Here is a 24,153-nt window from a genome sequence, read left to right on the forward strand (position 1 = left end):
GGCTGCATTGAGTTAAGCAAAAAAGACATTACCAAAGAGTCATTTGAGATCCACTTGTCTTGAGTAGCACCCGATGTTTCCGGCTTCACAGAAGTGCTGTTGATATGACCTGTAAGCCCATGGCCTGCAATGGTCAAGAATACAGATCGAGACCATATCAAATAATTTGTGCCGTCGAGCTTCACAGAGATTGTAGTGAAAGTAATATAATCTGTACAGTCATCTCCTGTAGTGGAGGATTCTCAACTGAACCGTCAGACATTGTGTCACTGGTAGTAGGCTAAAAATATCCTCCAAAAATCAGTAAGATCAGATCAAGGGAAGAAAAAAATCGATTTTTTCAAGATTTTGAAAACTTGAAAAAAATCGATAATTCTAATTTATCCCAAAGAATCTGAAAAAATATGGTGGTCCACGAACTGCAGTGCTTTGGTCTTCACACACGAGAGAATTGTAGGCCAGCGGCAAGGCAGAAACAATTCCAGACAAGAAGATCCAAAAAATCGCAGAAGAAGTTGAACCACCTATCGCGGACTGCAAAGAAGTTTTAGTTATGTCATAGAGGTGAAGTTTAGGGCAGACACTAGATTCAAAGAATCACCTCATTAGTGCTGCCCTACACTGTGAAAGAGAGCAAAGGAGAAGATGAGAAAGAACTGCGGTGGGAGAGAGTGAAGGCGTGAAGAGAGGAAAAAGAAAGGTTGCGCAGAGGAGAGATAAGGGTTAGGGTTTCAGTTCAGATCTGGCTCTGATACCATGTTGAGAGGAAAAACTGAACTGAATGCTTGGTTAGGCCTATGTGACCCCAAGCTATCTATTTATAATAAAGTCAAAAAGGCCAAAATTACAAAATTACCCTTATTGCTGCAATATATAAAATAATAAAGGAAATAGACAAATATGCCCCTATTAGCCAAGTACTCTCAACAATACTCCCTTTGGAACGGTCCGTCAGATTAAATCATCTTTTTTGGTTTTTCTACAATGAAGACATTTTGGTGGGTATTGCTGCTGCTGCTGCCTTTGGCAGGGGACATAAATTCTGCAAAATATGATCCTGTTATGAGGACTATGAAGAAGTGCTGTGAAGACGAGAATGATTACAGTAATTTGCGTCGCTTTGTTGCAACACGCTAATCACATGAATGGAGTATCATTGATTCATCATATGCTTGAAGAGAAATGTTGTGTATCACCAAGATACGGAAGAGCTATTGAATGGGAAAGATGACCTTTTCTCATGCATACTTGAAGTTACTAGAAAACTTCGATAAGGGAAGACAATTTGACACCTAGACATGAATCAGTTTTATCAGGAAATTGGATTATAAGCAAGTAGGTGATTCATGTGCATTCGATTCTTATGGAGTTTTAGGCTTATAGTGGAGTTAGATTGTGACCTTTGTAGCTTGTTTCTGTAATTATTTCCCTGTCTGTGTCATATTTTTCGAAATAGAAGTTGTACACTTGTACAGAAGCAATGATCACGAAGTATGATTTACTTTGCTTATACATGCTTTTCATAATTTTTCTAGTAAAAAATAAAGTCTGATCTCGCTTTGGATTGACCCACCATACTCTTATCTTTATATATTTCTCAACATGCGATGATGCGGGTAAGGAGGATCCTCTGATCATTACAATTCACCGGCATCGGAGTGTAACGCACGACCTCAATTTGACTAAAATTGTAAGATGCAAGGAAGCCAAAAATCGAGAGGCTCTTGTTATATGCTGTCTTGCATCATATTTTCTCCACACCTACTGTTTGTATGCAGCCGACTTATCAGATGGTTCAGTAGTCGCGAGTCGCGGCTCGCCTTTACACATGGCTGATTCATAGAACTTCGAGCCCCTCGTTTAATTAATCTTCTATGGAGACTAAATCAGGTAGAAAAAGGCCTTTAAGTGTCACAGCCCAACAAGCTTGTTTATGATCCTATAAAGTCTGTCACAGAGAGAGAGAGAGAGAGAGAGAGAGCATGTATTTATACTCGATGTGCCCTGTTGCTTGATCTTTTTTAATTGTCTACCCTGTACATTCTCATCGAGAACCAGAAGGATTCTAAATGGGTCACTGTCACTACCAGAAATGCAGACCTCGAGGACCTTTGCCATACCCAGTTCTCCTTTTCTTGGCCTTGGTCTTTCTCTTCATTGCCTTGTCGAAATTGATATCGTTCGACTTTGAATTTCCTGAGATCAAGATCAACTGGGCACTCTTGGTTGTTCCGATAGCCATCCTAGCCTTGGTCCACTGGATTTCTAGCACGGAGAAACGGCCGGCGCCGTGTTGCCGTTGCTGGAAGACCCGCCAATGCTATTGCCGTTAATCACTGTTGGCGGTGCCAGCAGCATCTCTGCTGGTCAATGTTCGTCCCGACTCCTGAAAGCACCTGCGGTCCGGTACTTACTCGTGCATGAATTACTTCTTGTTTTTATAGCTGTGTAATTTATATCTGTCAACAAGCCAAGAGCTCCAGAAAGCGGCTATGAGGTTCTTGTTTTGTCATAGTCTCGAACAGCGAAAAGAAATTATCAAAATCAATACCGATCTGTGGAATTTTTAATTTGTGTATGCTCTTTCCACTGAATTCTGAATGACAGTCTCTTTGGAGCGGAATTCGGTCACAGTGTTTGTTCCGCTTTCATACGTTTCATTCTCCAGAGCGCCAAGAAACTTATACGGAAAGATGAGTCGAAGACATATTTGGTTTTCATTTAGAGAAAAACAAAATTATTTTCCCGATCAAGCCCGATAACTCTCGACGCTCATTTGGGGAACTGAATTATCTTTATCTCAAACTGTCACGAGAACAATCAAGGCATGGTCATCTTCTTCCCCTGTGTTTATCTTCTGCAGATTTTTTTTTCTCCAAGTTTGCCACATGTTGATATTTTTCCTTCAACTAAGGTAAAAACTGAATGATAATGACTACTAAGTTAAGTTCCATCATGACGTAAGTTAAAGCTTTTATTGGTTAGGCCAATTTGAGTAACCCCTAAATTTATCCGTCACGACAAGCAATTATTTCCGTCAGTATCAAACCCTAGTGGAAGGAATCATATTGGGTCGGGACCATTCTCATCAAAGGGACCTCCTCCTTCACATGTTGACACTTTCCATTTTTCTCATGAAAAAGAAGCATTTTCCATTGCTGTTTGGCTTAATAGTGGATGTGAAGTATTCACTCGGAGCCACTGTTGTAGTGCCAAACTCTTGAATCCCATGTTGGTCGTTAGGCCTTAGCTCAATAAAGTCGACTAGTATGCTTCAAATCGACCCTTGAGCCCTTCAAAATCGTCTAACGACAGTGCTTAATCAAACTCCAAAAGCTACTAAACCAATTCGAGTTTCCATCTATCATTACATGGAATTACCTTAGCAAAAATTTCGTTTTTATGACGACCGAACATTGGTCAAAATGAGAATTTGCCCTCCAAGATCACAAAATGACGAAATAAATATTGATATACCCACATTTTACTGGATGAACTAATATATGAGCCAGAACTTTCTAAATAATATAATGTGGCATGTGAATGGAATATGGTTTTGTTGACCCTTTTTCTATAAGGACAGGGTTAGGTGCCTTTGCGTGACTTTGGCCTTTTGCTGTATTGCGAGTCTTTGCAGCATGCTGAAGAAAGCCAAACCACCATAATGATGTAATCCGATGGCTAACCAAAGAAAAGTGTCTTTTTTTTAGATGAGGATGTGAACTACTACCTAACACTAACCAATGCAGACAATCCACCTTGTGCCCACTGAAAGTGATGGGGTTGTCGATCATGTGATCGCTGAAAACCTTGCAAATCATCTCTATCACCCCCCTTTTCCAGGAATAAATGCATAGCCCCCACCAAACGTGCATGATTGTTGACAAGATATAGCACCAAATTGAAGTCTCACATCATCGTTAAGCTCTCCTCTCGGCAGTGAGTATATTGGGTGATTCGTGGGTTTGATTTGAAAGTCCAGCCTAAAAATTTTTAAAGTGATAAATTAAGGGAAACTACACTACGCGAATATTGGGTACATTGAAACACCATAGACAAGCAATTTAGAATAGTTTTAACATGCCCTCTCTCACGTGTGCCTAGAACGGCATGTAGAATTGATAAACAGGGAGCCTCACAAGCAAAATAAATTTGGGCCGAATCGGCTCTAATGCCATATCATATTGTAGGGAAAATTACCAAAAAAGTCCTAAACCTTTTGCAGTTGTGCCAATTCAGTCCTAAACCTTTTTTTTTGGCCAATTCAGTCCTAAACCTTTTGCAATTCAGCCAATTCAGTCCTTTTGGCCGGCCGGAGCTGACGTGGACGCCGGCCGGCGCTGACGTGAACGCGGCCGGTGACGTGGCAATATTTTAAAAAAAATTTCGAATTTTTTTTCCCTCTCTCTTTTTTTTTTTTCCTTTTCCTTCTTCCCCCTGGCCAGTCCGACTAGGGGGAAGCTCGCCGGCGAGGTCCACTGGGGAGGCTCGCCGTCGCCGGGCAAGGCGAGGCGACCTCGCCCAGCCTCGCCACGGCTGTGCGACGGCGACGGCGAGGGCGGAGCTCGCCATGGCTGGGCGAGCTCTGCCCTCGCCGGTCCTCGCCAGTGCCGACGAGGGCGAGCCTCGCCGTCGCACAGCCACGGCGAGGCTCGACCTCGCCAGATCTGGGCGAGGTCGCCCTCGCCGGCCGCTCGCCATGGCCGGGCGAGGCTCGACCTCGCCGGATCCGGGCGAGGTAGCCCTCGCCGGCCGCTCGCCATGGCCGGGCGAGGCTCGACCTCGCCAGATCTGGGCGAGGTCGCCCTCGCCGGCCGCTCGCCATGGCCGGGCGAGCTCGACCTCGCCCAGATTTGGCGAGGTCGAGCCTCGCCGTGTCTCCGTGCGACGGCGAGGCTCGCCTCGTCTAAGACCGGGCGAGGGATCCGGCGATGGCGGAGCTCGCCATGGCGTGGGCGAGCTTTGCCCTCGGCCGCCGGGCGAGCCGGGCGACGCCGAGGTCGCCGGCGGCGGCGAGGGCGAGCTCGCCCAGCCATGGCGAGCTCCGCCCTCGCCGACCCTCGCCGTCGCACAGCCGTGGCGAGGCTGGGCGAGGTCGCCTCGCCTTGCCCGGCGACGGCGAGCCTCCCCAGTGGACCTCGCCGGCGAGCTTCCCCCTGGCCGGACTGGCCAGGGGGAAGAAGGAAAAGAAAAAAAAAAAGAGAAAGGAAAAAAAATATTCGAAAAAAATATTAAAATATTGCCACGTCACCGGCCGACACCGGCCGGCGTCCACGTCAGCGCCGGTTGGCGTCCACGTCAGCTCCGGCCGGCCAAAAGGATTGAATTGGCTGAATTGCGAAAGGTTTAGGATTGAATTGGCCCAAAAAAAAGGTTTAGGACTGAATTGGCATAACTTTAAAAGGTTTAGGACTTTTTTTGGTAATTTTCCCCATATTGTACGACTCAAAAGTTTAATTTGATAGGTGAATGGAGATGATATGAATAGCAGCTGTATTGAAATCCTATAGACCAATGATATGGGATACTCTAAAGAGATCCAGTGGTATTATTTTCAAATATACTAAAATATTCACTTAAGAAAACTGTAATTCCTATTTTTTAAATTCTTTTTGTGAAATCATATTTCATATATAGGTTGGCTCGGTTAAGGATGAAGGAATTTCCATGCGAGGATTCACCGGTGGTCCCGCATAACTATAACTTCGCATACTAACAAGAGAACATTATAAGCACAAAATACTATTGGGAGAAAAATCAATTAAACAAATACGACATTAAAAAAAAATGTCTCAATGACAGAGTTTGGCATATTCATTGAACTTGGGAAAAAACCGACGTATGTGCTAATATCATAAAAATCTAATATTTGGTAATTCCATTTCAGTTTTTTTTTTAATGTTTTGATGACTATACCACATAGTGATGGCATCCGGATAGTGCTATGCCGAACCTGCAATAGTATCATGTCGGCACTTAAGTGTGTTGTGCACGGTCTACCCCGTTAATATGGTGGGTCGTGCTGATCCATCTGTGTTGCATATTATGCTCGTGCTCGGGCTCGGGCTCTTGTCGTGCCAATGCCCATGCTCATCTTGCACTTCTGTTGTACTTTTAGTAAGTTTGTTATTATGAAGCCACCTTGTAAGTCCATAGTAAAGCTAAATCCCCCTTTGGAAGATATATCTAATGTAAGACCTAAAATGTTGCTTCTTAATTGCAAGAGTGCATGAGACTGTCCAAGATTTATCTTGTACAAAACATATAAGAGTAACCAGGGACTAATCGAGAAGAAAAATCTTTGGGGGGCCAAAGTTGATGAAATTTTTTGGACAATTTATACTGTGATTTACTCACAAGCGATATTTATATCTATGTATTTGTAATGAGATATTAAATTTTGGAGAAAAGTGTCAAAAAAGTCCTAAATCTTTGGCATTTGTGTTAATTTAGTCCTAAACCTTTTTTTGGTGCCAATTCAGTCCTAAAACTTTTGCATTGGTGCCAATTTAGTCCTAAACCTTTTTTTTGTGCCAATTCAGTCATAAACTTTTTGCATTTGTGCCAATTCAGTCCTAAAACTTTTGTCTTTGTGCCAATTCAGTCCTTCCTACCAATTTTGGCCGGATTTTGCTGACGTGGACGCCGGCCGGCCACCGGCGCTAATGTGGGCAACTTTTAATAATATTTTAATATTTTTGATTTTTGATTTATTTATTTATTTATTTTCTTTTCTTTTTCCTCCCCTCCCTACTTCCTCTAGCCGGTTGCCAGACCGGCGATTGGCTAGAGGCTAGAGGCTAGAGGCCGCCGAGGTCGCCTCGCCGACCACTGGCGAGGCTCACCCTCGCCGGATGGCCGCGAGGGCAAGGCTCGAGTCCTCACCAGAGGCCTTCGACCACGCGGCCTCCAACAAGGTCGGGGCCTCGCCTAGCAATAGGCGAGGCTCGAGCCCTCGCCGGAGGCCACGAGATCGAAGGCCTTTGACAAGGGCTCGAACCTCGTTAGCGGCTGGGTGAGATTCAGGTTCGCCGGTAGCTGGGCAAGGCACTACTTCGCCAGATTTGGCGAGGTCCAGCCTCGCCTAGCCATGGTGAGGCTTGCCTTCGCCGTTGCTGGTGAGTCTCGTCGGCCTCTGGTTGGTCGCCGGTCCAGCGATTGGCTGGAGGAAGAAGGGAGGGGAGGAGAGGGGAAAAAGAAAAAAAATAAAAGAATAAATAAAAATTCAAAAAATATTAAAATATTATTAAAAGTTGTCAACGCCGGCCGACCGATGTCTACGTCAGCAAAATCCGGCCAAAATTGGCTGAAAAGACTGAATTGGCACAAAAACAAAATGTTTAGGACTGAATTGGCATCAATGCAAAAGGTTTATGACTAAATTGGCACAAAAAAAAGGTTTAGGACTAAATTGGCACCAATACAAAAAAAGTTTATGACTTTTTTGACACTTTTCCTTTAAATTTTGTATGCCGGTCTCACAAGTTGATAAAGTTTATAAAATTTCTAATATACACCAGAAAAAAGATATTGGTTGTTTTTAGAACACGTTCGAGTCAAATAGCAATGATTTGAAACACTTCTTTTTTTCTTTACGTTATTTCAAAATCCAAAGACTCAATCGTATGGATACGTAAAATACAGGACCTCCAATGTACCATGCACCTAAATTTACATATAGTAGTGTCCATCTTTTACCGGTAACAAGCCATTTGTGGGATATCATAAGGCTGTCGTGCAAATTAAGAGAAGTGCTATTTCATTCTACAAGGATCAAGATCAAATGAATCTTCGTTACGGTTCTATGAAACCTTCTGTAATAGCAGAGTATACAGTGTATAAACATGAATAAAAAAGATGACTTATGAATTGTGAAACAATTTGTTGGTGTACTTTATTCCACATAGAGAAATAATACACAATCCGACTAAGTAAGTCGAAATATTGACAATATAGCTGCCTCTCCCTAAGTTACCAATTTGCCTTTACTGAGCCAAGATAGAAATCAAGTACAGTACGGCAGCCATGTTTATTTTCTTAAATTTCTCTTTTCAAATTTAGTTTTCTTGGTAATTATTGTATACATTTTGGCACAATCGAATGATTAATTTCACTTTTCAGAATCTAAATTATTTTTAATGGAAAAACACAGAAAAAAATTAAAAAAGATTGTACATTATTTATACAAAAACGATATTTACATATATAAATCAAGGTCCTTTTGTTTTGCTGAAGTTTTAATTTTGTAAAGAAATGTTTTAAAAATAAGCATTTTCAGGGAAAATAATTCGATTTTCAAATGTTGGCTGGATTAAAAAAAATGAGCTAGAAATCATTTTTTCATACTTGTTATAAAAAAGCTCGAGAGTCTTAAGTCCGTGTCAGTATGGCAGAAACCCTAGTTCGAATGTTTGGGTTTCGAGATTGGGCATTGCAACTAGGAAGGCCAATGAGGATAGAGATCTAGATGCATTCCTGAAGATTATTTTTGGTTTGGATAAAAGCCACTAAAAATCTCAAATTATACCTATTGTGACACGTTTACTCTAAATTTATTTTGTGACACCAAAAATCCCAAACTTATACCTGTGTGACATATTACTCTTTCTCAAAGTTCCGTCAATGAGAACTATTTAAAATCTGCCTATATGGACGCCATAAAGTAAATAATGTTGATATGACACCCACGTTACTTAAGTATAATAAAAGCGACGTTGTTTTGGCTAAAAAAATATTTGACGGAACATTAACATTGGGTAAATATGTCATATAGGTATAAGTTTAAGACTTTTTATGTCACACGAAAAATTTTAGGGTGAATGTGTCACAGTGAGTATAGTTTAGAGTTTTTGATGTCACAAAAAAAAAGTTTATGGTAAATGTATCATAATAAGCATAGTTTGGAATTTTTTTATGGCTTTTTCCCATTTGGTTTTTAAAAAGGTAAAGAATTTTGGAACTTCAAGAAGACAATTATGAAAAACGGACTCGTTTTTATAAGCAGTGTTAGACAACGAAAAATGGAATAAAATATATTATAGTAGCCTCGTTTTTTTCGGCAAATCAATGTATGTAAGTCATTTCAAAAAATTCACTTCTACCTCGACCGTGGTCACTGACTCTATGTGCGTCCTGGCAACTGGGTCTAACCTTTGAAATCAAGCCATTGAAGGCCGTAATTTTAAACACTAACCAGCAAAAATATATATTTGATAAAATAGTCAGTTTGTTACGGCATCAGAATTTCTAAAATTCACCAAAGATGTCCAAAACTAACAACTAGACGAACAAGTAATTTCAAACATATTAAACTATCTAAACTCATACCCAAAATTCCACTATCAAAATTTCCCGCTAATAATGCAATACTCTTGCCCTATTTGCTAGTTGAAGAACCTAAAAAGTATTTGAGATAAATAATATGAGCAATCACAGTCTAGTGAATAGTACATGTTTCTTCTAAGTAGATTAAACATCCGCTATGCACATTTATAAAAGGATTAATACCACGAAAAATCCTAAACTAGTACACCTATGACAATTTTACCATAAACTAATTTTTTGACTATCAAAAACTCCAAACTAGTATACCCGTGACAATTTTACCCCAAACTATTATTTTGACCACTAAAAACCCCAAACTAGTATATTTGTGACAAATTTACCCTTCGTTAGTTTCCGTTAAATTGGATTAATACCTTAAAAAATCACAAACTGGTACACCTATAACAAACAAAGGGTAAAATATAAAACTGGCACATCAGTCAACTGCTGTGTGTCATTTAACAAAGCAATTTGACAGTAGAATTTAACGGAAATAAACTAAGGGTAAAATTATCACATGTGTACTAGTTTAGAGTTTTTGGTAGTCAAAAAATTAGTTTGGGGTAAAATTGTCATATGTGTACAAGTTTGAGATTTTTCGTGGTATTAACCTTTTATAAAATAATATAATCATTTATTCCAAATCCAGTATATAATATACATACAATATAAAAGATGAGTTATATCACTTCAACAATAGTTTACACCGATCAAATCAATTAATATTATCAAATCATACATCAATGGTCTATTCCATTTATCAATCTTCATCAAATCATACATTAATAGTCCATCCTATTGATCAATCTAGTGCTCAATGTCCAACTATGGTTACGCTTAACGTCACGTGACAATGGTTACGCTTAACGCCACGTGACAAAGGCGACCAAGATTCTCCCTTGACTAGGTCTCCATCTATATCAGCTAGTGGCTCGACCCAAAAGAACATCTTGAAAAGAGTATGCATACTCAATCCCACAATGGGTTCTAAACATAAATTCGAGAGCATAAACCCTTAACTCACCCTCCAATAACCCACAAAGCAAATCCAAAATCTATATCATATATCCGATTCCCAAACCAAAAGATAACCTTTCACAACTCTCTTCAACAATCAATATATACCTTTTGTGAAGCATTTCTCAAATTATTGCAAAATTCATTTCATAAACTAGATTCGCAAAGCAATACATATAAGCTTTCACAATATCTTCCATAAAAGGTTTCTCAAAACATTTGTAAATAATCAAAAAGTAATAATACCCGATTCGGCTTTTATGTAACAAATATGCTATTTCTTAATTCATAATATATCGAACCACCATCACTTTTAATACATGAGTTCAAAAATTTATAAAAGAGATAACATCACTCACTTCGAATTGCAAAATCTGACAACATAAGCTACTCAAGCCAATGATTTCAAATCCTATCAATTAAGGAAAAAATGGGTATCTAAGCATATAATTATCTTAATTAAGACTCGACTAAGCTCAAATCAATAGCAACAAAATAACTACTACGCGCCATCAAAAAGCTTGCCATATTAGGCGCTATTAGTGTCCGCTACACATAGCTCACATGCTAAATTTGGTAGCCACAACTCTCCATTGAACTCCAATTCAAGCGAGCTTACTGTCAAAATAAAGCCTTTTAGAAGTACTAAAAAAACCTAAATTTAACTGACCTAGCAAACTAAAACTATAAGGATCCAAATTTACAACTCAACTACGAAAGTTCCTTCGATTAAATGAATAGAGGGTTTGAATTTTTATCTGGCATTACAAAACGGAGTTAATCCTAGGGTGCGCATGACAATGTTTCTATGCCGGGGAACTATTTCTACTCAGAAATGGTTCTTTTTTATTCTGTGACCGGAAATAATTTCTAAGCATTTGAAAGCGTTTGGTAACCGTCCAAAATTTCTATTCCTGGGATAGAAAAGAACATAAATACGTTTGGTAACTACATAAAATTTCTTTTTATTAATAATATTTTAAATTGTTTAATATTTTTTTTCTTTCTATCCTTCCATCTTTGGCCATGGCCGGTCGCCGACGCCGGCGACCGGCCACAGGCCAGGGCGTCGTGGCCCTCGCCGCCGCCCTGGTCGCCTATCTCGCCGCCGGCCTCGCCGTCCCGACCCACGGCGAGGTCGACCTCGCCCAGATCGGGCGAGGCCGAGCCTCGCCGTGGGTCGCGACGGCGAGGCTCGGCCTCGCCCGGATCCGGGCGAGGCCGACCTCGCCGTGGGTCGCGACGGCGAGGTCGGCCTCGCTCGATCCGGGCGAGGCCGACCTCGCCGTCGCGACCCACGGCGAGGTCGGCCTCGCCCGGATCCGGGCGAGGCCGAGCCTCATTGTCGCGACCCACGGCGAGGCTCGGCCTCGCCCGATTTGGGCGAGGCTGACCTCGCCATGACCGACGGCGAGCCGCCTCGCCCAGGCGGCAAGGGTCCAGCCCTCGCCGGCAAGGGGGATCCTCGCCTCAGCCGGCGGCCGGCGACCGGCCACAGCCCAAGAAGAGCAACACAAAAAGAAGAAAACAAAAAAAAGAAAAAGAAGAAAAAAACTGATTTTCAAAATTGTGCCGAGAAACAAGAAGCAACTCTTTTTTACTTCTTGTTTCTCTTCCAAAACTGTTTCTGGGCCCAAATTTTTGCAAAAATGTGCCCGGGAACAAAAAGTTTACCAAACACATTTTTGTTCCTAAACTATTTCTGAGAATAAAAGAACAGAAATTTTTACTGTTTGGCACGTTACCAAACGGGCCTCTACTTGTCAAAATGTTCGAAGTGCGCACATGTAGCTTTTTCTCTTTTGTTTCGTGCTTCCTCTGTTTCATCTCTATTTATTCTTTTGCAATTATAATTGGGCCGAGGGGCTGGCTTAGTCAGATTTTTGAAGTTTTAAGGCCCATAAATCACACTCTGCTATATTGCATTCTTGAAATTTGAACATACCTCAACTTTCAAATAAATGAGCATATTTGGACCTTGTCTCCTCTTGCGCTCCCAAGTGGCCTCTCTCTCAATGTAATTTTCCCATTGAATATTCACGTAAGGAGCAGTTCGGTGTCATAACATTTAATCTTTCCTATGGACGATGCAAACGAGCTGCTTCCACTTCTACTTAAGTATGGTTGCAATTGCCCACCATTTTTTGAATGTCGGTCTCTTGAAATCAGGCCATTTTACTCGCGTCACCAAAACTAGTCATCGGCTAACTGAACAGGCGCTGATGTTGAACTTGAAGTATGAAAGGACCTAGGGACTAGGCGTCCGCACTTGGTATCTTAGTGGATGAAACTAGAAATCTAGTGGCTCGATCAAGGATTGAAGTCCCTGATGCTAAAAAAAAAATTTGGGTTAATACCACAAAAAACTCTAAATTAGTATACATGTACCATATTTACCCAAATTAATTTTTGTGTCACAAAACTCTTGAACTAGTACACTTATCAAACTAATACACACGTGCCACATTTACCCTAATCTAATTTTTATGTCATGAAAATCTAAAACTTTTGCAACTGTGCCACATTTACCCAAAACTAATGCACCCGTGCCATATTTACCCTCCAAAAATCTTAGATTTACTGCAATTTGGGGTAAATGTGGCACGAGCATATCGGTTTGGGATATACGTGGCATAAATGTACCAGTTCGGGATTTTTAGTGACATAAAAATTAGTTTGGGGTAAATGTGGCACAAGTGTGTTAGTTTGGGTGTTTTTGTGATAGAAAAATTAATTTGGGGTAAATGTGATATGGACCTACAAGTTTAGGGTTTTTGATGATATTAGACCAAAATTATTTTTTGGTGAATTTATTTTTCATCTATCTTCTCAAGTGCTAGGTTTGAATGTAGCAAATTCTATTTTCAGACCGCTCCATTTGTCATTTAGAACCATCTGACCACGCCTGAAGCCACCGTTCTATAAATGGAGTCTTACTCGATGCACGGCTTGGCAATTCTACGGTGGTAAAATTAAATTCCACTCTGTCCAATTAAAAAGCAGCATCTTCCATTCAACAATCAAGGGCAGAGTTGTAACTGCGTTGAACGACACCTCAGTTCGCTCAAGATTTCGACTATATTCTCGGACCATCTATCATCACTCTTCCATGTTACATTAATCTATATAAGTACATAATTATATAGCCCCCTTAAGTATTGCCTCTAAGTGTACCATCTCGGATTGAAGTTTGGTACAATTGATTTCTCCATAGAAGTAGCCGGGGAAAAGTGCCAAAAAAGTCATAAACCTTTTGCATTAGTGCCAATTTAGTCATAAATCTTTTTTTGGTGCCAATTTAGTCCTAAACCTTTTGCATTGGTGCCAATTTAGTCATAAACCTTTTTTTGGTGCCAGTTCAGTCCTAAACCTTTTGTTTTTGTGTCAATTTTGACCAGAATTTGCCGACGTGGACGCCTGCCGGCCGGCGGCTGGTCACCAGCGCCGACGTGGATAACTTTAATAATATTTTAATATTTTTTTGAATATTTATTTTTTTCCTTTTTTTTCTTTTTTTTTCCACTTTTTCTTTTTGTCTCTCCCTCCTTCCTCTGGCCGGTCGCCGGTCTGGCGACCGACCAGAGGCCAAAGGCCGGCGAGCTGGACCTCGCCGGCCATTGGCGAGGGCGAGCCTCGCCATGGTCGAGCGAGGCCCGACGTCGCCGGATCTGGTGAGGTCGCTGGGCGAGGCTCGACCTCGCCAGATCCGGCGAGGTCGGGCCTCGCCCAGCCATGGCAAGGCTCGAGCCTTCGCCCGCGGCCTCCGGCGAGGGCTCGAGCCTCGCCATGGTTGGGCGAGGCCCGACCTCGCCGGATCTGGCGAGGTCGAGCCTCGCCCGACCAAGGCGAGGCTCGCCCTCGCCGGGCGAGGCCGCCCTCGCTAGTGGCCGGCGAGGTCGAGCTCGCTGGCCTCTAGCCTCTGGCCGGTCGCCGGACCGGCGACCAACCAGAGGAAGGAGGGAGAGACCAAAAAAAAAAAAGTGAAAAAAAAAGAAAAAAAAGGAAAAAAAAATAAAAATTAAAAAAAACATTAAATATTATTAAAGTTGTCCACGTCGGCGCCGGTGACCGGCCGGCAGGCATCCACGTCGGTAAATTCCTGTCAAAATTGACCGGAAGGACTAATTTGGCACAAAAATAAAAGGTTTAGGATTGAATTGGCACCAATTAAAAAGGTTTAGGACTGAATTGGCACCAAAAAAAGGTTTAGGACTAAATTGGCACCAATGCAAAATGTTTAGGACTGAATTGGCACAAAAAAAAGGTTTAGGACTAAATTGGCACTAATGCAAAAGGTTAAGGACTTTTTTGGCACTTTTCCCGAAGTAGCTGCCTACTCTGCAAAAAAATTAATTATCGCTTAATTGCGAAGTTGAACGTTAACTTTACTTTTATGTCTCCAATTAAATCCATTATCTAAATTATTAATTAAATTTTAAGTGGCATTAAAATTTGGTGAGTCTATTGCAATCTCTATTTTATATTACTCAAAACTATAAATCTTTGGAGGGAACAACCAGGCTGATTTAACCTGGGAATTGAGCTTATCCAACCGGTTAGGCTAGTTCACATGGGGACCAGATAGACTCCGGTTTTTAGCTCTTTTTTGGAAATGGGTTACGAACTTGGAAAGCCTAGGAAATCTATCAATGCCTCAACCACTATATTACAGATTGCTAATGGTATGTCTTCTTAAAATAATAATCATATTACTTAAATTTAGGCCTGGTTCCCAAGCTGGTCTTGAACCGGTCTATCTGGTTTAACGCTGGTTCCTAGTTTCAAAAAATGAGAATCGACTATGACCAGGTAAGTTCAGGTTTTAATCTAAAATCTACCCATCTTGTAACCGATCACACCTAATAAATCTATAGACACATATAAAGGTAATGCATCTAGCCATCTCTCAAACTTTTGCGGACAAATAGAAAAAGGTTTCTTAGAGTACCACATCGGATTTTTGTATAGTATATGCAAATTGTATATACTTGTGACATTTAAGGAGTCATTTAAATCTAATTAAATGGTGTTAAAGACTGTAGACTTAAATGGCACAGATCAAAATTTTCAATTCTGATGGTAATTCCTCAGTTTCTAAGACTCTGTTTGTTTTGCGGAAAATAAATGATTTGGAATACATTTTCTTAAAAATGATGCTTGTATGGCTTACAAAAATAAATAAACGAAAATATTTCATTGTCCATGAAATGTTTAAACATGAATTGATGTTGATAATAAAAATATTGTCCATTGATTAATTATTTTAAGTAATACAAGTTATCATTTTTAGAAAAACGTTTTCCAAGTTGTTCATTTTCTGCCAAACAAAAAGAGCCAAAGTGGCACAGGCCCACTCATCGGCTTATCCAAAAACAAATCAACAGCTTTCTTTCGACAACCCAACAGAGTTCATCTTGTCATCATCAAAATCCAAGCAACCACATTTCTTTCGAACATTTCTCAAATGCCTTACGAGCTGAAACCGAATCACCACCGCCCTTTGCAAACATGTCAATCAGTGCACACCCAACACACAAATCAGAATCAAGATAGCTGCTTTTGATTATAAACGCGAAAAGTGTATCACCAATTGATACATTCTCTGGAACTGAATAAACCCGAATAACCACCGCGAAACAATAATCTTTAACAGAAAAAACCATCTTTGAGCATATGAACCAAAGGATCGACCACTTCAAACTCCATGCGATTTTAGGAATTGCAACAGATCATGGAACTCCAATGAACGAAGTCTTTTGTCATTCTGAGTCGGGCTTGAGCTGGGACCGAGCGAAGGTGCGATGGACGCGTCTCCCGAGCACCTATGCATGTGCTGAGAGATGGGGTGAGACTATTTTCCCGCCTGCCTTCACTACAACCATGCAATATTACGTTGATTATTGAAGAACATGTTGAGCGTCAGAGGCGCGGCAACAATATTGATTTGATGAAAGGAATTTTTGAAGGTGAAACAATCGCAATTCGCGTCTTTCTATTAGATGTCTCAATTACAAGAGAAATAGACTATATATAGACCATAGTTTGATTCGAAATAGGAAACCTCTTTCTAGGAAACCTATTCTAATTAGGAAATCTAATTGACTTAGGAAACTTTCTTAAAATATAACTAGAAACAATATCTCACAATATCTATCAAAATATGGAAATACGAACAGACTCAAAAAGGAAACAAGCACTAACAAATTTGGTTTAATTTCTAACACTCCCCCCTAAACCAAATTCTCTTCCATCAATCATTCCAAGCAGGCTCTTGAACTTTCGAAAAGCATCGATCTTGAGAGGTTTAGTAAAAATATCTGCTACTTGATCTCCGGTTTTCACATGCAATACTTCAACTTCATTCTCTTTAACCTGTTCTCGGATGAAGTGATATCGAACATCGATATGTTTACTTCGTTCATGAAAAACTGGATTTTTCGCCAAAGCAATAGCAGAAACATTATCAACAAAAATCTTCATTGCTTTCTTCTGCTCCATAAGAATATCTTTGAGTAGTCTTCTCAACCATATTGCATGACAAACGCATGAAGATGCAGCTACATATTCAGCTCCACATGTCGACAGAGTAACACTTGATTGCTTTTTTGATGACCACGTGAAAGCAGTGTCGCACAAGAAAAATACAAATCCCGTGGTGCTTTTTCGATCGTCGATATCTCCACCATAATCACTATCCGAATAAGCTCTAAGTTTGAAAGATTCAAAGCAATAATAGTGTAAACCATGAGAAATAGTACATTTGATGTACCGAAGTATTCTCTTTGCAGTTTTAAGATGAGATGATTTCGGCTTCTCCATGTATCGACTAACAATTCCAACACTATACATAATATCCGGTCTCGTGCATGTCAAGTATCTCAAACTTCCAATCAAGCTTCTATAATATGTCGAATCAACATCGGCACCATCATCAAACTTCGAAAGCTTGGTTCCACACTCCATTGGTGTATTGACCGGCATACAGTTCTTCATGTTGAATTTTTCAAGGATATTTTCTGCATATCCTTTTTAGGAAATAAAAATCCCATCGGCACTTTGCTTCACTTCGATACCAAGGAAATAATTCATGAGACCATTATCGGTCATCTCAAATTCTTTCACCATCGATGCCTTAAAAGCATCAATCATCGCCGAATTATTTCCTGTAAAAACAAGATCATCAACATATAAACAGGCGAGTAGAATATCACCTTTTTCTTGCTTCAAATAGAGTGCATGCTCGTATGGACATTGAGAGAATCCATTCGCCTTGAAATATGCATCAATTCTGGAATTCCATGCTCTCGGTGCTTGTTTAAGCCCATATAGAGCTTTCTTCAATCTCAGCACTTTGTCTTCATGACCTTTCACAATAAACCCCTCAGGTTGTTCGACATAAATTTCTTCTTCAAGGATGCCATTCAAGAATGCTGATTTGACATCAATTTGATAAATCCGCCAATTATTTTGAGCAGCAATGGAAATAATCAATCTAATCGTTTCCATGCGGATGACAGGGGCAAAAACTTCATCATAGTCGATTTCGGCTTTTTGCTTGTACCCCTTCGCGACTAATCTAGCTTTGTACCTTGTTACTTCACCTTTCTCATTCTTCTTGGCCTTGTACACCCATTTAACACCAATTGATTTCTTGTCCTTCGGAAGATTAGCAAGCTCCCATGTTTGATTTTTCTCGATGGCTTCAATTTCTTCGTTCATGGCTTTTCTCCACTTTTCTTCTTTGGCCGCATCATCATAAGCAAGTGGTTCATAATCTGCAAGAAGACATATAAGATGAAGCTCTTCGATAGCTTCGTAAATTTCAGACAATCTTCTTGATCTTGGCACTAGCGGTTCATTGATACTATTTGAAGAGGATGGTGTTGATGAACTTGAATAAGATGTTGGAGAAGAAGGTGAAGGTTGATCTTTCAACTTTGTTTGATCGGAATCATCACGAACATTCGCTTCTTCTTTTAGATTTTCTTCCCACATTCCATTTTCATCGAACTTGACATCTCTACTTACATACACTTTCAAAGTGTTAGGGTCAAATAATCGATAGGCTTTGGATGATGAGTCATACCCGATAAAGATGAGCTTTTTGCTCTTGTTTTCAAGTTTCGATCTTTTTTATCCGGGACATGAGCATATGTAATGCTCCCAAAAATTCTCAAGTGCGAAACACTTGGTGTTCTCCCGGTCCATGCCTCTTGTGGAGTTACGCCTTCAAGTCCATATGTTGGACATCTATTTTGAAGATAGACGGCACACGAAACAGCTTCTGCCCAAAGTTCCTTAGACAAATTTTTGCTCTTCAACATGCTTCGAACCATATCAAGAATGGTTCTATTTTTCCGTTCAGCCACACCGTTTTGTTGAGGAGAATACGGGGCCGTCAAGAAACGCCGAATACCATGATTTTCACAGAATTTGTTGAATATGGCTGAGGTGAATTCTCCACCACGATCAGTCCTCAAAGCTTTGATAAAATAGCCTCTTTCCTTTTCAGCTAGGTTCTTGAATTGTTTGAAAATATCAAACACTTCTGTCTTTTCTTTCAAAAAATACACCCAAGTTTTCCGAGTAAAATCATCAATAAAAGTAACAAAATATCGATGATTACCATATGAGTGAGGATTGATCGGGCCACACAAATCAGAATGAATCAACTCAAGCGGCTTCTTCGCTCGATAAGTCGCCTCCTTCGGAAAGCTAGTTCTGGAATGCTTGCCGATAACACACCCTTCACATAATTGATCGGGATGATCAATATGTGGTAAGCCATAAACCATCTTCTTGCGAGAAAGCAAATTGAGTCCGCCAAAATTGAGATGGCCAAACCTCAAATGCCACAACCATGAAGGATCATCTATGCACGTCTTTAGACATCGAGAGATCTCACTCTTTATATTAAGAATAAACATCCTGTTCTTCGACATCTTCACCTTTGCAATCAATTTATTATTCCGATCTCTCAACATAAGATTAAGATCTCTCATATGAGCAGTATAACCTTTCTCCAGAAGTTATCCCAAACTCAAGATATTGCTTGATATTTTTGGAACATAATAAACATTAGTAATAAACTGACGTGCACCATTCTTTAAGCAAATCAAAATTGTACCTTTCCCTTCAACAAGAATTTTAGAGTTATCACCGAATGAGACATTCCCTTTAATTGTCTTATCTAACTCGGCAAACATCTCCTTTCTCCCACACATGTGATTACTTGCATCAGTATCCAAATACCACGTATCGCTTTGACCTTCTTCATCTTCTTTGAATGCCAATAAGAGAACTTGATCATCATTATTTATCAAGTTCGCCTTTTCGTCTGGTCTACTACTTTCTTTATTCCAGCAGTTAGAAGCATAATGGCCAAGTTTATTGCAATGATAACATTGGATTTTAGATTTATCATACCATTGGCTTGTCGAGTTCTTTCATCTTCCACAAACACCTCTTTGGTACTGGTATCCTCCATCACTTCAAGCAGGATCTCCTCTGCTTCGTCCGCGACCTCTTCCTCGAAAGTGACCTCGGCCACGACCTCGATCACGATCTTGATTTGTCCCGCGATTTTGTACGGGATCTCTTCTTTGCTCCTTCTCATCTCGTATGGACAACTGCGTTTGGAGAACTTCCTCCACCGGTTCAATCTTTTTCTTTCTAAACCTTTCTTCATGGGCTTGTAATGAACCCATAAGTTCATCGATCGTCATGGCATCCAAGTCTTTGGATTCTTCGATTGCAACCGCAATATAATCATACTTCTTGTCTAAGGACCGAAGTATTTTCTTAACAACACGAACATCGGAAACTTCTTCTCCATTTCTTTTCATCTGATTAACAATTGCCAAAATTCTCGTGAAATAATCAGCAATCGATTCAGATTCTTTCATACGAATTACCTCGAATTCGTCTCTCAAGGTTTGAAGGCGAATCTTCTGAACTTTCTGAACTCCTTAATGTGTGTTTTGAAGAATCTCCCACGCCTCTTTAGCGGTAGTGGCATTCGAAACTTTTTTGAACATGGAATCATCTAACGCTTGATGGATGATCGACAGGGCATATTGATCTTTCGTTCGAGCCTTCTCCAAGGCATTCCTCTGGTTCTGATTCAACGTGGCTTCATCCTCTGGCTCATCATAGCCAGTGTTAACAAGTTCCCACACACCATAGGCGCCGAGTAGAGCTTTCATTCTAACAGCCCAGTTACCATAATTTTCTTTGGTAAGACGAGGGTATTGAAGAGGAAGCTGATTGTTCGTTGAGGCCATGATCACGAACCGTAAGCTCTGATACCAATTTGTTGAGCATCAGAGGCGCGGCAACAATATTGATTTGATGAAAGGAATTTTTGAAGGTGAAACAATCGTAATTCGTGTCTTTCTATTGCATGTCTCAATTACAAGAGAAATAGACTATATATAGACCATAGTTTGATTCGAAATAGGAAACTTCTTTCTAGGAAACCTATTCTAATTAGGAAATCTAATTGACTTAGGAAACTTTCCTAAAATATAACTTGAAACAATATCTCACAATATCTATCAAAATATGGAAATACGAACAGACTCAAAAAGGAAACAAGTACTAACAAATTTGGTTTAATTTCTAACAGAACATACACTTTTCACACCACATTTAGTCAAGCATGAATAAATAAAATACTCTTCGTTCTTCCTCTCATTCCTACTATACGAGTTATCACCCATCTAATCTGTTTCACGATATTAGTCCTTACTTTTCTCCAGTGAAACCGGCGTAGAACTGCCGGGGTAGAGCTGAGAACTTTCAAAAGCTCAGGGTCAATAACATGCATAGAGATGAGACGGACGTTAAAGTGCAGGGGTAGAACTGAAATATTGCGAAGTTCGCGGTATGAAAGTAAAAACGACTGCAGTCGTTATAAAAAGGCGGTGACAGTTGAGCACAATGCAAGTCCATCTCCAAACTCCGCAGCGAAAATCAACTTTCAGTTGCTCTTTAGTCACTTCGTCTTCTCCGGGTCTTTCTCTCTCCTTAACAAGTTTTTGCTGCAAGTTCTTGGTTCCATGGCTATCATTCTTGTTATATTTGATTGCAGAAAGTGGTTCTGACTATAGAATAATGGCAGTCCCGGACCCAAACGCTTGGTCAATGGAAGGCGGCATATATCTTGCGAATGAAGTTCTTGACCGAGTGAGGCACAAGTTTTATCATATTTGGCATTCATGTTTCATACTGCATTGCATCAAGATTGCCGAGTTTCTTCAAATTCAAAGGGTCTTTAATTGCATCGTGTATTTTTTCTTTCCGAGTATACTTGTAGGCCCACTATTTGATCGAGAAGTGCATTCAGCTGTACATGGACCGTGATGAAACAGCCCGAGCCATAGAAATTCATGCCGCGATCGACCGCCGCATCACATATATGGGTGAGAGATCATCTTTTTGGCCCTGATCAATGAGTAATGCTAAGAACTAGTCCGGTTGAGTATTCTGATTGATTCTAGTCCTGTTTACCCTTGGTTTCTCGTACGGGTTATATCTTTATATATGAAGATTCTGAACTTGTTCATCGAACTCCAGTTTGGGACAGATTGGAAAAATTGAATCAGCAGTTTTTCCAAAATTACTACTCAAGGCAAGCGTTGATACGACAAATCGTCAGGTTCAATCAATTGCTCGAGCAACAGCGTCAAGCCATGAACTTTCCTCCAGTGCCTGGTAAGGCTCTCGTAAGACTTCACTCCACTAATACAGAATTTTACGGCTCCAATGCATAGCTTCTATCCTTCGTACTATATGGGTTCATGCATAATTTGGTCAACTTCCCGAACAACAAAAAAAGCCCATCGAACTCAGTTCTTGCACTATATCATAAAAACGAAAGCAAGTTAATGCTCTCTCAAGAATGACTATAAAAATTGGGTCTTGTCAAGTGTTCGTTTGAGTGAGGCTATCCGTTTATGACTGTTTGCTTCTTGAAGTTGTTTTGTGTAGACCTTGAAGTTCAGCCTATGAATTTCGCCGCCCATTAGAGGGGTCTGGCTGTCTGTACTTTGAGCACTTCATTATGTGATGTTTCAATTGTGCTTGCCCTCCTTCCATGGTGCAGCAGTGGGACAAATGTCAATGGAAGTCTCAGACACAGCTCCACAGAACGATTCTCCTGAGAGTGAAACGAACTATGAAAATGAGTAAGAAACTCAATTCTTGGGATGTTTCCGTATCTAGTCTCTCTGAGACAATTTTTTTGGTACATCTTCTAGAATTAATTTTTACCTTTTTCTCCATTGCGTTGAACACTCTGGTGATTAGTTTACCTATTCGTCTCAATCTGAATGCTACTTACCTACTTTATAGGATTATTAAACTTAAATCACCGGCTTGTGCACAATATTTAACTTTGCAAATTCTGTCATCTGCACTAGTTTACATGCATCATTCGAGAGTGCAAGTGGCTTGTCGGCTTATGGCATGAGGTGTGGCATAATTTTGTTTGCCTCGTCAAGTCTTGCTTCAGAGGACATGAATATTCTTTTGATAGGAATTGTATGTATAGATGGTCATAAATGCTACTGCTGATGAAACATATTGGTGGAAACAACATGATAGTCAGGGTGCGGATTCTAGTCAAAAACCTTGATTTCAGCTTCAAGTTGTGATCATAACTCGTGCTCACACTTATGGTTTAAAAATTGATGATGAGCAGGACTGAATCTGACAAGCTACCTGCCACTCCTGTTGGCTCTGTTGGATCAGAAGAGGTGGCAGGGCCCTATCCACATCCGTCGCTGGTGGAAGTCTTGCTCGTTCTTCATTGGAAGCACAAGGAATGAGAGTAAATGCTGCATTAGACGCTGCACATATGCCGATTTCGCAAGTTCCGAACTTACCACAGGTGGCCACCAAGCTACAAACTTCAGGGGACCATTTCAACCATCAAATCTAATGGTTCGAAGCTTGAGCCACTTGGATATTAAGCCTGAAGGTATTCGTGATATTAAACTCTGTCTAGCTGGATATTCCACATCATCACTCTTATTTGGTTTGGAGTTTCAACTGAATGTTCCCTGCAAAGGTTTGGCTGGGCATATTACTTGTCAGCATACTTGCATAGACATGGTGGTTTTGTTCATTTAACCATCAGTGCATTCAACTAATGGTGCATCAAATCTCATAAAAGCTTGTACATACATGCACAATTTTCGATTTACAGAATTGAGACATTCCCGAGTTAGCTTTTGGCAGCGAATTCATTCCATTTTGTGTCTCCAAACCCAGATTGAGTCATTGAAAGCCTTCAAGTTTTGACTGTGTACTAGGAAGGTCCTTTCTTCTTTATCTGTTTCTACCAACTTTAAAAACGATGCGAAGCAAATGAAACGAGTGTGCTGAAATGCTTATTGTTTTTGTAATTGGTGAGATGATCCAAGTTTCAAGAGCAGCATGTGCTGTTGCTACCTTCTATGTATTCTTAGTCCTGATGAACGAGGTTTTGGCAGCTTCCGTCCAGGAGAACCTCTCTAATTCGGCATCAGGTCAGGACTATCCGTCTGCAGATGTCTGAGTGAAGTGGATATTGCCCGTTCCTCATCAAAATTAGTGTCTGGTGGAAGGTTTGCTTATTATGGAAAGTCATACGGAGGGGACAATAGTTTGGAATATGACGCTTGTTTGGAGGTATGTGAGACAGCATCTCGTGTCTCATCATTGAGTGAACACACAAGTTCTCTTTACAATTAGGGATTGAGCATTTGTAATTGTACATCATCTTTTACCCTCTGATATGATGTGTAAATTTGGTGGACCTGTTAAGTA

At 40.5% G+C, this 24,153-nt stretch overlaps 1 pseudogene; it reads left to right on the forward strand.

Moving 5' to 3' along the window:
* Positions 1-21,456: 21,456 nt before the first annotated feature.
* LOC130137130 (uncharacterized) lies at positions 21,457-24,153 on the forward strand (annotated as a pseudogene).

This window comes from Syzygium oleosum, unplaced genomic scaffold (genome assembly GCF_021117445.2).
Source record: "Syzygium oleosum isolate NSW1041296 unplaced genomic scaffold, Sole_v2.1 Sole_v2.02, whole genome shotgun sequence".
Taxonomy (NCBI): domain Eukaryota; kingdom Viridiplantae; phylum Streptophyta; class Magnoliopsida; order Myrtales; family Myrtaceae; genus Syzygium; species Syzygium oleosum.